We start from the raw sequence: 9,371 nt of genomic DNA, 5'->3' as shown, positions 1-9,371 counted from the left end.
AAAACGCACAGCGCGCAATTGAACCATCTCAATTTTTTAAATATATTTTTTGTAGAAGGCGTCCCAAACCACTGATGCATATTACAACTTTGGTAAAATGTACGTTTTATATGCGAGCATTTTCCACTCGGGAGGGGCTTTTTTCAAGTTGTGTCTCAGGAAACCAAGTTTTCGTGAAGCTGATGCGCAGACGTTTGTTATATGCGTGGACGATGAAAGCGTGTTAGTAATGGTTAACGTGAATGGTTGTTTTTTCTTAGTCACGCGTAGAAGGACCGTTTTATCGGGGTTTATTACCATTGACGACCGGATGCACCATTCACTAACTTTTTTTAGGGCAAAATCCAAGTCAACCTGATCTTGTTGACAGGTTACTTTCTTATTTAAAACGCAGTCGTCAGCGAACAATCGGATATTAATATTAGAATCAACCATATCTACTAAGTCGTCGATATATCTTAGGAAAAGAATAGGCCCTAGTACACTCCCTTGTGGAACCACGGAAGATACTGGTAATGTGTTAGAACCGTGTCCCTTCACATCAACGAACTGAGCACGATTCAAAAATTCAAATTCAAGGTATATTTGTCAATACAGCATACAAATACATAAATTCTGACCTGCCTAAGCATGCTGTGCTTGTTGGCTGGTCAGGCAGCAGGTGGAGAATCCTCTAAAAGAATAACTTCATACGCATGCATTTCATGTTAGACACGACTTTGCTGATAAATCTGACAGCACACGATAACACATACAAAACAAGTGAAGCTATACACAAGGCAATAAATTTACGCACCAATCTCTTAAACCAGTCATCAACTTTTTCTGTTGCTTGCAAGACATAGATCATCAGGAATTTCATTAAACATAGCTGGTACATAGTAACTGCGGATCTTTTTACCATAATTACCATAGACTCGTGGTTTAACAAAACGTTCCGTTTTCCTCAATGTAACATCTTTTTTTACAGGAGTTTTGTATTCATTTTAATAATAATACCGCGTCAACACAACAAATAAAACAGCTCAACTGAGATATCAGATAATATATCAGAAAATAAGCATCTATCCAATTTATGATGAAAGATGGAAGATTAAGGTTTTGGAGCTTCAGGAGAAGTTTTACATGAGGGACATGATCAAATGCCTTGCTGAAGTCCAAAAAAATTTAATCTGCCTGACCAGACGAGTCAAATGTCAATGCGCTATCGTGGACTGTGGTTACGAGCTGCGTGCACGTCGAAAACTGTTTTCGAAAGCCATATCGGGCTGAAGACACCGGGATATTACTTTCAAGGAAGTCGGTAATAAAATGAGCCAATAATGTGTTCGAGTACCTTGTAGCACGCTGACGTCAGAGAAATTGGGCGGTAGTTTTCTTTCACCAAGTGATTTCCTTTCTTGCGCACAGCTACTGACCTGGCGAGGCGCCAATCATCTGGTAAGGTCGCCATTTTGATCGATTCACAGAAAATAGTAGTTGAGATATGAGATACGGATTCTGCATATCAACGCAGGAAAGAGTTCGGAATTCCGTCAGGGCCCAGCGAAGATTTTGCTTTTATATTCAGTAACAGTGAAAACACAACTTCAAAGATTATGAAATTTGGATCTAGTGAGGATGGAACAAGATCAGCATTTGTATCATTTTTGCAGAAAACACAGAATGAAAGTAGTCATTCATTATGTTAGAAATTTCTGTTAGTCTAACTGTTACGTCGTTGTGTTTTAATTTTTCTAAATGAGAAGCTTGATTTCCCAGACAGCGTCAAAATTTTTCTGGAGTAGTCTTTAAGTAACTTGGCAAGGTTGATGAAAAATATTTATTTCGAGAAGCAGATAGTGCGCAATAAAGTTGAACTTGAAGTTGTGGAATGAGGTCGGGCTTTCTGCTTAATTTCTTTTTGGCGCTCTTTAGCCTTCGTTTAAAGTGTAGAAGGTGGCAGGTAATCCAAGGGTTTGTTCGCCTCGTTTTATTACGCCGATCAGGAACGAAGGTATAAAAACAGTGCTGTGCAGTGCTCTTAAAAGAAAGCCACAAACAAACGGTATCAGTTTGGGGTAGCTGGTCGACTAGCTGCCAAAGTACATCAAGAATGGATTCGTCATCAGCTTTTGCCATATCCTTCACCGTTCTCGGAACTATTTTTGGATATTGCGTACAATCAGCAAGTTTACAAGTGACTAGTATCAACATGTGGCCTGGTACACCTGCTTGACCAGCCACATCGCACGAAGAAATATCTCTACTGAGAAATATAAGATCTAATATCGCGCAATGATTGGCAATTACCCGCGTGTTCTCAAGTACAGCTTGCTCCAAGTTTCAGAAAAGCATAATTTCAAAGAGAAGACTATCAATAATATGTGAAGCAGGCTTTTTCGACCACTTGATGGAAGGTGGGTTAAAGTCACCAGCCATTATGATGTGACGGCACTTTAATGACGGCATGTAATCACAGAGTAGGGATAGGAATTCTAGAGGGGAAGATGGTGGGCGATAGACAGCGCACAAGACAAACATATGGCCCCAACAGTTTACCTTTAAATAAATGCTTTCCTGGTCGCTCATCTGCGCGGTTGCGCTGACGACAAAACTATCTTTGAGTGCTATCGCCAGCCCTCCACCTTGACTGGTGCAATGGCGTCGAAAGATTTGATATGAAGGGGGAATTAAATTTGCATCAATGATTTACCCATGTAGCCACGTTTCAGAACCTACGGTTACGTGGGGATCATATTAAAAAGAAGTTGCACCAGGTGTTCAGATTTACTTATTAAGCTGCGGGCCTTAAAACTTGGCAATCTCAGTTCTCTTGAACTACTACGCGTGTCCAGTCAATGACTATCACGTGGTTTACGAGCTGCTCGAAAAAATGGCCAGGCTTAGCTTGGTTAAGCCAAGAATGCGTTGCATATTGCGTGGTCTTTTTTTTTTTTGAGGGCGAGGTATTGCTTGGCGGCATTCGATTTTCTCGGCAATACTTGGTTATACTTGGATTTACTCGGTAACACTTGGTTTAGCTATTTTAATTCTTGGTCATTCTGTGTGCAAGTACCAGTAGTGAGGCGAGAAATGCTGTAGCGGCTATATACGTGGTTGCCGGTGAAGCTAATGCAGAATGTACAAGCGCAGCTCCAGCACCGGCTACAACGGCGTTCTTGGCACCCATGGAAAGTACATTGGAAACAGCGGGAGGAGCGGGAGTCAGGAGGTGGCTGCGGCCGCGCGCGACCGCGCGAGTTGGGGCTCAGCTTTTCCTCCGTGACGTCACGCGCCAGCACAGCGCCCCTAGCGGGAGGAGCGGGAGTCAGGTGGTGGCTGCGGCCGCGCAAGTTGGGGCCCAGCTTTTCCTCCGTGACGTCACGCGCCAGCACAGCGCCCCTAGCGGGAGGAGCGGGAGTCAGGTGGTGGCTGCGGCCGCACGCGACCGCGCGAGTTGGGGCCCAGCTTTTCCTCCGGCTGTCGTGACGTCACGTCACGTGGTAATGGTGGCTGCCCGGCCGCGCCCAAGGGCTGAACTGAGTGATTGCAATATGCAACGCATAAATGGACGCGCTGATTACTGATGTCATCCCATTGTAGAGGCTGCCATGAATGCTTAGGCCCAAACAATGAAACCTTCCTTTCCTTCGAGCGCTTCCTGACCTTACGTGAGGCCTCCTTACAGCGAAGGACCGATGGAGGAAGCGAGCCTACTCTGAAAGCTCCCTTCACCCGTCCTCACGTAAGGAACGGTTGCCGTATGTCTGGGTTCGAGACTATCTCTTAAAGGTTCTACGTAAACACGGTAATTAAAGAAAAAAAATGTTCTATCACTGCGCAATCTTTAAATTGAGGAGCTAATATAGAGAAGTGTGGACGCCTTCTTCTAGTTTTGTTTACTAAACTTCAAAAATGTAGCGCATTACAGTGCAAAACTTGATGTGCTCCACCAACGCTGGCACGCCGGCGTCGTGCAACGTCTAGGAACGCTATCATGCCACACGCGCGACTGAAACGAACATGCCTGGCAAGACGTACCGTGCTCGCGCTTCTCCGCAGGTGGGCGACAGCGCGCATGCGCAAGCAAACGTCACGTGGATAAGCACTAAGGTGAAGCGCTCGTTCAGGGCCAGGAGCGGCGTAAGGACGCATGAAGGTAGCTTTGTAGCTACCTTATGCTGAGGAAGCACCGAGGAAGCCTTCACCGAGGGCCCCTCAGTAAGGAAGCTTTCAGGGTGACATAAGGTAGCCTCACCGAAATGAAGGCTTCCTTACTGAGGTAAGCAAGATTTAATTTTTGGCCCTTGGTCTTTTGTAACAAGGAAAACATGTTTTGTTTGAGATTTATCGGCCTCAGCAGATTCCCATAGAAGGTGCCTTTTACGCAGGGTATACTGGCTGTAATCATTTTGCAAATACATGTTAGTGCCTTTGAGCTTTCTAGCATTGCGCATGACCGCTTCTTTTTCTAGGAAATCTTGGAAGTAAACTGTCGCCGGCCTGTTGCCTGACTTTTGCCAAAAACGGTGAATTCTTGCAACAGAACAGATGGTTTGGTTTAGCCTCTGTGAAAAAAGCTCATCCACAATTGCGCGCTGCAGCGATCTTTCCTTTTTTCCTTGTTGCCTTACAAAAATTTTAGTAAGATTTTATAAACCGTCTTTAGACAAGTGTTACCAGAACCTATCGACATTCTATAAACCGTCTTTAGACACCGTAACAACTTCCTAGTAACCTCCTACCGACTATTGGCCACCGATATTGAATTGAAAGTATAGATATAAAATGTCGATAGAATTCTTACCGACTGCTTATTATTTTATGTCGTTAGAAAGTGTCAACTGTGAAGCAACTATATTTTTTTGGCCGCCTTCATACATCCTAACAACTTGCTAGTAACATCCTTTCGACTATTCGCCACAGGTAGTTGACAGGATGTTACTAGGAAGTCATTAGGATGTATAAAGGTGGTTAATAAATAGTCGCTTCACAGTTTTTAGGAAGTACATAAAAATTTTATTCAGAGGTAATTACTTATGCAATTATATATTGCAAAAATAAGCTTTGATTATTTCTGAATAAAATTTTTACTTGCTTCCTAAAAACTGTGCAGCGACTATTCAATAACCACCTTTATATACCCTAGCGACTGGCTAGTAACATCCTGTCAACTATCTGTCTGTGGCGAATAGGGATTGCCAAGTGGCTGGGTGTGGCTGGGTGTGGTTTCCATTTGTGCTTGAACACATCCATTTAATATCCACGGGCTAGTAAGGAGGACGAGTTCTCCAGCTGCCCTTGAAGTAGGCTGAAATGTTGCGTTGTGTAGTCTAGAAAAGAGAAGAAAAAGGGCAATATATTAGTTTTGCTACAGTGACATTGCAACACACCATGCATCTGTTTCTTAAAAAGGAAGTGCACAAGAGACAAGCTTTCAACCCTGTGAGCTCTAAACATCTCCACCTGTTTTGTGCAAAGTCCTAAATATGCATGAAATGACTGAATTAATGCATTAAAGCTGGGAGCGTGATGAATGTGCGTGACACCAACAGATGCATGATACATAAACTCTATCATACCAATTGTCATCAACAAACAAAAGCTGTAAATCAACTTCAGTTTAATGAACTTCGATATTCGTATTGTGACCAGTACATGGAAGTTTCATGTGTGAATTATCTTAGGAAAGGCAAGGTGCCAGTCATAACTGTGCTGCAGCTTTGCTTGGGCACAGGTACATAGAAGAGTTCACTTTTTTGTTGCACTTAAGAACCACGAAATGATACAAGCAACATCTAAGCAGTTGAACAGGCATTACGGACGTTCTACAGCAAGATTAGAAAATGCCTTTGCTGTGCAGGCAGACATTGTCAAAGTGAGCTTGTTACTAAACATGTTAGCTTTCCACAAGACAGGATATTATATTATCAGTGCATTCATATGACCAGGGCCTCTATCACAAAAATACATATGCCAACAGTAATGACAATTTTCTAGTTATGGTGGCAAAGCTTGCATTATAATATGCTATTATATTCAGGTTAATAGCTATTTTAGCAGGAAAGAAAAGAGTATACCCTAAGATAGCACTGAAATTGCCATGAAAGGAATTTTGTTGAAAACTGCACAAAGAATATAAAGATGCTTCTTTGTGACACACATACCTACTATGGTGTTGACCTTCTTGGAATCCAACGGATCCTTCTGTGGAAGGCATTTGACAGCCGCCCAAAGAAGGACCTCCCTTCAACGTCTTCTATTGAAAAAGGAGCTTTAAGGAGGCCCTCCGCGAAGTGAAAGCCTGAGTTGTTAGCATCCAGGCACAGCCTCTTCAGCAGGCCCTTTTCAACGTATACACCGTCACCGATGTCTACCTGTGAAAGAATAAAACAACCACAGATTCATTTTATACACGTTTGATCAAGGAATGGTTAGGAAGTAGGGTAAGGTTTGCAATAACGTAAATCGCTGCTTCTTGTTGATTCGGTTTAAAGAACAAAGCAGCCTTACGTATACCATACATGCATTGTACTGAGCTGTGTACTTTTACATAAGACTAGAAAGTATTGGGAACTTCAATGCGAAAGAAAGACATGCATCTGCCTAGAACTAACCAAATGTGTGCCACCCCTTGACACAGAGTGAGATCTGGTGCTGTTTTAGTGATTAGCAGACATTGAAAGCTTCAAGCCTCATCGAGTATTGGGCCAAGCTGTGCTCGATTAGTGACGCACAAGTGCCCGAGAACTATCAAACAAGATGCAATTGTCTTCAAATACAATTCTGACTTCCCCTTGCAGACATGCAGTTTTCAATTTACTGACTGCACTTGGATGTAAAGATTTTGTCTGACAGAGTGAATAAACCACATACACAAGCAGCACTTGCATAGTTAGCATAGACTTTAATAGGTACTGATACCTTCAATTTAGAAAGCCCTGTATATTGGGCCTCATCAAACTAATTTCCCAAAAGGTTTGTCAAGGTAGAAGCATAGAACTTTAGTCATTAGAAGACAGGTGAAAGGAGTTAATTATTGCAATTATTACTGAAAATGAAATTTTAGACGGCTCGTACCAATGAGAAAGTGACGCAAGCAGTTTGTACATGCCACATAAGCTTTTAGATATCAAAAATAGGGATTAGAGAAAACCTTCCCGTAGAGGTTCATTAGTACAAGCAGCCATGCCCTCGAGGAGACATAACTTCTTTTTCTGTAGGCAGAAAGCGGCTCGAGTATTTTATTGACACATATATGTGCCCATACATATATGTCATCTCTGTTGTAAACCTTTTTTTCATGTACATGCAAGGTGTGTTTATAACATCTCATTGTGCACAAAATTTGCGTAATAATTTAAAGACCGCGATTTTGTAGCGATGGTATTCCTTTTGGCTATTCATTAGTAGGCTGACCGACGCCCCGGCCCGTGTTACGTACTGCAGCTGCCGGCCGTTAGCGGTGGGCGAGAAGAGTGATATAGAATCGAGGTTTAAGTATCGCTACAAAATCGCAGTCTTTAAATTATTACGCACTGCCGCAACCTAGGATTGCAAGAGCTGACATCTCGTTATTAAGATTTGGTTGGTCTGTCTTTCTTAAAGGCCGGCGTCTGATTGAAATGTCTAGATTAAAAATGCACCTCGTTATTGTAATATCGGCCTATATTCGCTCTGTAACATAGAAGACAAATACGCGAAGACACTCAAGAACATAAACAATACACACAGGTTCTCGCGACGCGGACCTCCAAACCGAACTATATACAGTGAAAGCTCGTTAATTCGAACTTCAATAATTCGAATTTATGGATAATTCGAACTGTACGATTTGGTCCGGCCAAGCTCCACAGCAGTCTATGTATAAAAAAGTCCGTTAATTCGAACGCGAGAAGGTTCCCTCACGGATAATTCCAACTACGCTCACCTGGCACACGGCCAGAGAAAAGCGCCTACTGCCTACACAGAAGGCTGTATTGCCTCCGAAACGGAGAGAACGGCGAGAGAAGGCAAAATCGGAAAAAAATCTAGCCGACGCGGGGTCAGCCAGAAGGCAGTGGCGGCTGCCGCCTCTATGTTCTACGTAACCTCCAAGACGTCGTGCCCGTTGCGAATCTCGGAGGCTTTGCAAATCTTGTACAGCTGCTAATGTTGTGCGGAGATGGCACGGCAAGCGCCAAAACACAGCGAATCAAGTACGTCGCAGCTGCGCTTGCAATCAAGAACCAACGAATCGGGGCCTTCGCCACCTTCACATGTTCAGCGTCTTTGTCTCGGCAGTCTTCATCGGTTGTGCACCTCTGTTTTCAGCTTAGGAGGTATCGGCCGTCGCGAATCATTGTGATAGTGTTAAGCCTCGGCTAACGTTCGTTTCGGTGGACATCGGTGGTGTGGCACAGTCGGACCCAGAGCTTCGACTTGAAGATGGCGTGTGCCCGCGGCACACGCCATCACTTTCTGACATGCCCTACTGCTTCCAAATCGCAGTGTACTGTTGCTCTCCTTCACTTTCGTTAGTTCGAACTTTCGTTAATTCGAACTGAAGCGGCTTCCCCTTGCGGTTCGAATTAACGAGCTTTTACTGTACATACAAAAATCTTCATACAAGCTTCTATCTGCTTAAGCGTCAAACATAGCAATCGTGTGTCAACGCGCGAAGCCCATGATACATCGACGCATACATTACACATGTACTGTACTTGCGGGAATGCCTATATAGCGTATAACTTCTTGCCAGGAAACTACCGAACGAACACCAACTTTCAATGTGTTTTCATAATTGTGTGCCCATTCAGGCATAGCAATCAAGGCGGGTAGCAGAATGCAAGTAAGCTGTAACATCAGAGGAAGCTTTCGTGAAATTGCTTGCTAAATGTGCACAGCAACATGGCTAACATACGATAGGAAAGCGCTTTGCTCTAGCTAGTTACACAACGCTCATTACGTAAATCATAAGCTTCAAGAATGCGCGCAAGCGCCAAACTTGCTTACCTTTCAAGACTTGGCAAACGCTCCTTCGTCTAACAGGTACAGAGGCACTGACGTTTTTTCTGGCGCAAGCACTGTAGAACTTCCGATGAACTCCAGCTCCACAAAAGCACAACCTTCAACAGTCTTCCAAACACTACAATTCGAAGCCCCAGTTCCAGACTTTTCACGAGAGCGCGGGCAGGCAGCTCGGACGGGCGCTGTACTAGGGCACTCACTGACGACACTGGTGGATCGCTCGAAACACACGGCGAACTAATTGCGTTACACGAGTCCGGAGGGTTTGGGATGGTTACTGCACACGACAAGGAGCACGTTTTGTCTAGGCACTTCTAAAATATAACTCAAATTCCACCTTACTGCAAGGAGCATTCACTACAACCAACGTGGTGTGTCGA

General features: G+C 43.7%; 1 long non-coding RNA gene across 1 annotated transcript; it reads right to left on the bottom strand.

Moving 5' to 3' along the window:
* Nucleotides 1-5,211: 5,211 nt before the first annotated feature.
* LOC135903437 (uncharacterized) lies at nucleotides 5,212-9,018 on the bottom strand. The gene is made up of 3 exons (XR_010564798.2): nucleotides 8,977-9,018; nucleotides 6,150-6,359; nucleotides 5,212-5,315 (listed from the first exon to the last, which is right to left on the bottom strand). It is a non-coding gene; the product is annotated as an uncharacterized lncRNA (long non-coding RNA).
* Nucleotides 9,019-9,371: the final 353 nt, after the last annotated feature.

Source organism: Dermacentor albipictus, chromosome 2, assembly GCF_038994185.2.
Source record: "Dermacentor albipictus isolate Rhodes 1998 colony chromosome 2, USDA_Dalb.pri_finalv2, whole genome shotgun sequence".
NCBI lineage: Eukaryota > Metazoa > Arthropoda > Arachnida > Ixodida > Ixodidae > Dermacentor > Dermacentor albipictus.
This window is presented reverse-complemented; position numbering and strand designations above follow the sequence as displayed.